The following is a 6862-nucleotide window of genomic DNA, read 5'->3' as shown; positions in this document are numbered from 1 at the left end:
ATAATGTAAAATTTGTACTTCTTTTCTTTCTATTGGAGACCAGGTTTTAATTAAAACACATTTTCCCCTTAAATTGCACTGTTTAAGGATATTCTGATATAACATAGGGTAATTTTGTTTTATCACCTCTTTGGTCATTCTTGCCTTATATTCACTATTATGAATTTTCATCTATGTGATATTTTGATCACATGTTCCAATTCTTCATATATAATGTTCTAATTTTAGTGCCTGCTTATATTATAATCTTAATTTTTATTATAAATATTATCTCATATTAATTACACAAATTAATGGGTTACACTGAGGATTTTCATACATGCATACATTGAGTTAATTGTATCTACTTATCTACCCTTCCTACTGCACTCTTGACTTCCTCTTTATTCATCTCCCCATCCCTTCTCCTTCCCTAATTGTTCCTTTTCTACTTTCAGTTCACCACTTCTCTTTTTTTCGTTTGTTTCCACGTACGAGAGAAAGTTGTCTTTCTTTGTCTTATTTTGCTTAAGATGATAATTTCCTGTTCCATCCATCTCACTGCAAATTACATAATTCTGTTCTTTTTAACGAAAAAATATTCCATTGTTCTTGTATATTACATTAACACATAATGTTTATGTCATATTATGTTTAAAAGGAGAATAGGAAAGTCTTCAAAATAATAGGATTTATAGTTCAAGTAATATTAACATACCATGAAAAGCTTTCTGTCAGAATTCATGGAGAAGATATTAACAAATGTGTTTTATTTTTATCTGGTTTTAAGACCACAGGAAGTAAGAGACTAAAATGACATAGAGAGCTGGAAAACCTAGTGTTGAGCTGTATGGAAGCAATATTGACTTGTGATATGTGGGCCATGTGAATAATAAAACAGTTAATATTTTATTTGATGTTTAGGGAGTCAGCAATAAAATCTTCATCTGAATAAGGTGGACACTTCCAGTTAAGAACCATCCTGTTCAAATCAAGATTGTTGCAGAAGTTAATCCTTAATAAAAGTGTACACAAGAAAAAAGTTTGCCCTGTCATTTTTATCTTAGCAAACTTTTATTCTAAGTCTAATAGCAAGTATATTTTGCCTCAGGTGTATTTCTATTTCAAATTTATGCTGCTGACACATACCAGTAATGTCCCATCATTTAAATGTTTATCCAAGTTAGAAATGTCCTTCTATTGGACACAAATTAATATGTCAATGAAAATAATGATAGGGGAGGGAGGAGGAGGAGAAGGAGGAGAAGACTCAGTTCCACTTAGTCACACAACAAAATAGAAGTGTAAGAAATCATGAAAAAAAAAATGCCTTGCAAGAAAATTAAAAAGTCAATGGAATTTGGAAATTAAGGGTAAAAAAAAAAAAAAAAAGTCATGGAAGGGCGGGCAAAATGTGGAAATGTGTAGATAGTATAAAATGGTGTAAATGAAATATAAAGAGAAATAAGAAAGCAGGTGTGAAAAGGGACTGGAGAGAATTATAACAATGATAGAAAAAGAAGGTTTAATTTATCTATGAAGCAAATAACAGACTGGAAGGTAGAAAACAAAACCTATAAGTTTCAAGGAGATCTAGAGGCTTTACAAAGAAGTGTTCTACTGTTAGAAAGGATTAACTTGTTTCTCTGTACATTTAAGATATAATGGACAAAAATACGTAAGTAAGAATACTGAATTTGCAAATAAGGGATTCATACATGTATGATGTTTGTGTGTGTGTGTGTGTGTGTGTGTGTGTGTGTGTGTAGAGAAAGAGACAGACACAAAAGAGACAGAGAGATAGTGATAGAGACAAGAGAGTGCCCAGTCTCCTATGCAAAATACCTTAGATCTATTGACAGTTTCAAAAGTTGATTATATAGTTGACCACAAAACAACCTTAGTATATTTGAAAACTTGTATTATAGTCAGTATTCACCAACCAAAGAGATAAAGGCTGAAATTAATAATAAACAAAACTCCTATTTCAGAAAATTTAACAACATATTAGGAATTTCTCTTCACTTGGCAGAGTTCCATTAACACAGGTCAGGTCTTTCTTGGGTCTCTATTCCCTTGCTCCTCTCCAGGAGGTGACGGTTGTGGCTTCATGTGATTGGTGAGTTTTGAAGAACATCCTACACACTACTATGTGGTTCACTACTTCACTCCCTTTCCTTTACCCTTTTACTTCTTTTTGGTGGGGGACAGACAGATGCAAGTGTTGGGAACATGAGGTAGAGAGAATAATTTCACAAAATGGCCCCACTGTGCTGACCCCCACATGCTTTCTTTTCCAAGAAGTAATTTACCTGCAGCTCTGCCTGGTTTAAGTGGACAAGATATGTTACATTCTTGAGCAAACTACCTGTTATCTGCAGGAGAAATGCAGATCTGAATATATGTCCCATAAGAGGAACCCAAGTTACACTAAAAGCAGAGACTTTTGTGAATCTTTTCATAAACCAGATCCTGAAACTCAGAGAGATAAAGATAATTCCTTATAATAGTAAAATCTATAAAATTTTTTGGTTAAGGATCAAATTAGGACATGTCAGCATGGGCCAAGGTGACCTAGAGTTGTCGTGGCAGTGGGCACTTAAAAAGTCTGATGTCATCTTGCTGCTTCTTTCCCTTTTCCTATTCCTTCAATAAACTCATGCTTGTTATTTGAGCAATATGTTTGAAATCTTTGTGCACAAGAACTGGGGCTTGAAGTGGGGTCTTCGTACTGCCTCAGTTTCCTGGAAGTTTCCAGCTCTGTAACATTTTGATTCAAGTTACCTGGAACATGCATGATTTTGATTTTGATATGTTTCTCCAATCCTAAATTTTTCTGAGCATGCTTTCCTTTGGTGGACTGGGTGAGGGACTTGGAATGAATAATTTTGGTGAAAATTCAAATTAAAAAACTGTAGGAAGTGACTTCTTAGTCTAGGAATATTGGGAATCAAATATGAAGTGGAATTTCAAAGATCACTTATGGGAAGATTCTACTGGGATTTGAGTGAACGGTTTTGAATTTAAACTTCAATAAAATGAATACATTTTTTAATCTTGTGAGAACTGTATAAGTCATGTGCTCCATTATACCTGCATATGCTTGATCAACTTAGACTCTCCTTCCTCTCCCTCTTGCCTGCAATTCTCAGAATTATTGTAGAATGCACTGGGTCTATGATAACCTGTGGTATGGAAGAAATATTCCAAATATAACCCAGGCATTGACCTTGTAAGGGATCTTGAGAGAATGTAACATTTTTTGAGTTTGGGAGATCCTGCCTGGACAACCTGGTGTCTGCTTCTCTCTCCCCTGGAAAGGGGATGTCCTTTAGAGCTTTGTCCAGTGGGTCATGTGTTCCCTGAGGTATGTGACCCAAAGCAAGTTGCCTTTTGGGATCTCTGAACTATAGTACAAAACGGAGCACACTGAGTCAGGACTCCAGCTGCCCCAAGAAGCTTTCTTGAGCCTTGCGGTTTCAGTTCACAATAAACGAAGGACTTCTGTTGTTCCTCACTTCTTATTGGCAAGTAATAAATTCACTTCATATACTCATCGCAAAGCTTAGATGGTAGTAATGATGAATAAGCTGCCTCAAATCCTCCCCTCATTCAGGATCAAGGGGAAAATTTAAAAGAGATGATCTTGAATTCCTGGGTTTAGTTGTCCTGAAGAGCAGAAAGCTCAAAGAGCGGTTGGGTGTGGATTAAGATGTTGTAATCCTTGTGCATAGGCTTCAAGTTTTGCTCCTATGCTAAGAAACTGTGTCAGAAAAATTCATGCAAATAGACCTGTAAATGATAGCATGCTAAGAACAAATCTTATTAAGGGAAACTCAGAAGAACAGATTAAACCTAAATTCAGGTGATATGGTAGAATATTTTCTGGGATTTACCCAATTTAAGAAAGTAAACATGAAGACATCTGTTTCAAGCATGGATTTTTTTTTTGGGGGAGATCCAAATTCAAGTATATGGAACCTAATGCAAAATGAAAATAAAAAGTGAAACCACACATCCAGTGAATGACCTAACCCACGATGATAGAGAAAGAAAAGGAGTGACTTTACCTCATTTAAAATGTTGCAAAACAGAGTGGCAGCAAGGAAATTACATTAGAGATATATCTCACTGCTGCACAAGAGAAAAGTAGTGGAAAAGCCTCTCTTTCCCTTTTATCCTCTTTCCTTTTCTCTTCCTTACCTTCATACTGAAACATCTACATGCTTCCGCTCAATGTTTCCTGGGACTGGGTGATAAGTCTGTTTTATTAGAGTACTCAAATACAACCAGAATCTCCTGTATTAGCTTTCTGAACATCTTGAGCATCAGGAAGGCCAGTGGCCCAGTGTCACATGCCCAAGTTTGTTTTATCAGTGCTCATCTGAAAACTTTGCTAGAGACTGGACATGGGGCACCTCACAGCAATAAGGCAGGGCTGAATGTCAGATTGCAAGAGGGACAAAGAGATTTCTTTGAGCTGTAAGATTGTGGAAACATTGAATCCTCTCCTGGTTATAATGTGAATGCTAGATCAAATAGCAAATATAATATAGCAGGACTTTGGCTTCAACCCTGTCTGGCCAGACTAGTGACTATGATTGTGTTTGGAAAGTAGTGGGATATTTACTTCACTCTTGGAATGAATAGGAACTGAGGCACAAGCCTTTGGGGTTTGGCTATATGGACTTGGCAAGGCAATAGCAGAATTCACCACATCATTATTCATGGCTGGGAAAATACCAACATTACCCTAGCCTGTTGGGGCGGAGGAGAGGATATTATGGCATTCAAGTTATATAATTGACCACTTAACCACTGATTAAGATTTCCATGGGGTCTTGTGGCTGGTCAGTTTCTTTGCCTACAAGACATCCATCTTGTGCAATTTAACTCTTACACCTCAATTAGCATGACAGTGATATTTTAATCACTCATTTGTCCTATACCTCTGTTATTAGTTCAAATTGGCCAAACTTGAGAGGGAAAGGACTGTTATTTCTTTGTCCTATCAAACACTAACAAGGTGAATTGTTTTTTTAAAATTATTTTTTAATTTCGACAGACTGCATTTTGATTCATTGTACATAATGGGGTACATCTTTTTGTTTCTATGGTTGTACATGATGTAGAATCATACCATTCATGTAATCATACATGTACATAGGGTAATGATGTCTGTCTCATTCCACCATTTTTCATACTCCCCCCTCTCTCATTTCCCTCTATATAATCTAAAATTCCTCCATTCTTCTCTTACCCCCTATCCCCCGAATTGTTTTTAATATTAAAACTTTCAAGATAAATTTTAGATCACTTAATGTTTATTTTAATGAGCAGGAAAATGATAATTTTTAAGCATCCAACTCAACTCAACTTAGAAAACTAACTTAGAAAAGTTAAAATTAACCTCCAGAAAAAAGGGATATGAATTAATGAAAACAAGAGAACAAAATCAAGCAGATTAGGAAAAGTTAAAAATGACTAAATAGTACAAAATCCAAGAGCTGACTCTTAAAAAAAGAAGAAGAAAACAAAATATCTAGACTAATAGGTGGTAAAGGGATGTTAATAAGATACAGAAAATTAAAACTAGTAATTTTAAAGTGGTTGACTCAAATGTGGTAATAAACTTGAAAACGTGGCTGAAATACAAAAATATTTAGAAAAATATAATTTACTTGCTAAGAGAGATTAATTTTCATTGAATACATTGAAAATGTTTTCAACACAATACTGGTTAATTCCTGGAAAAGTTCTGATCTCAGTTCATTTCAATTAGAAATGCTACAAAATATTTAATGATCACAAAATACAATTGTGAAAAAAATACAGAATGCTTCTAAATTCTTTTACTTTGGGCAAAAAATTGATGAGAATTAAAAAACTTAAGAAAGACCATCAGGTGGATAATAAAGGAAGGATTTTGAGGCAATAAAATTCTCAATAGAATATTTGCAGAAGTTAGGAACACTTAAGAACATAACACTCTAGGGAGGTTTATTCTAGGACTAAATTGTTTCAATATGAATACATAGTAATCTAATTTTTCATATTTCTTGAAATGTAAAAATATTATCTGAGAATTTCTGTAAATGCTGAATATTCATTTGATGAAATTCAGTTCTGATTTAATTCAATTTTCTGATTTAATAAACTCTCAAAAATAGAAAAAATAGGAATAGATAATATGTTTTCTTAATATGATAAATGTGTATCAATTTCTTTCTTTTTTCTTGACAGTGCTGTGAATTTAACCTAAGGTATTCAACATGCTAGGCAAGTGCTCTACAACTGAGCTATATCCCCAGTCCAAATATATGAATTAATACAAACTAAAGGCAGTATTTTTCACACTGGGAACAAACTGTTGTTAGTTTTATGTCCCACTAAGATCAGAAAAGATGAGGAAATTCTCTGTTACCATTATTATTTAAAAATTTCTGTAGACATTTTCTAATAAAGCTAGAAAAAATAGATATGAAAGTGTATTGAAAAGTTTATTATTAATATTACAAAAGATTGAACATTACACCAGAAAAATTAAAGAGAATAAAATAAAAATAATTCATGATAGTGGAACAAAAGTTAGTATATGCTAGTGACTAATATTGTAGATCATGAGTACATTTCATGTATTTCTAAAGAATAGGACAGAAGTAATATGGTGGAGGAAAGTTCAATTTATATTAGAGCTATGATAAATTGATTGTAAAATTAAGTTTATAAAAAAATTTAACCTCTATGTAAAAAATATTTTAAAATACCCCTAAACGACACAAAGTTTTGACAAACGAAAATATTGTCTCTTAGAAAGGCAGTGTTAACATCACCTGTGTATTCTTCTTGTGACAGTACATAGTATTATGGTATTAAAAATGCA

This window comes from Sciurus carolinensis, chromosome 6 (assembly GCF_902686445.1).
Source record: "Sciurus carolinensis chromosome 6, mSciCar1.2, whole genome shotgun sequence".
In the NCBI taxonomy this organism is placed as follows: Eukaryota; Metazoa; Chordata; class Mammalia; order Rodentia; family Sciuridae; genus Sciurus; species Sciurus carolinensis.
This window is presented reverse-complemented; position numbering follows the sequence as displayed.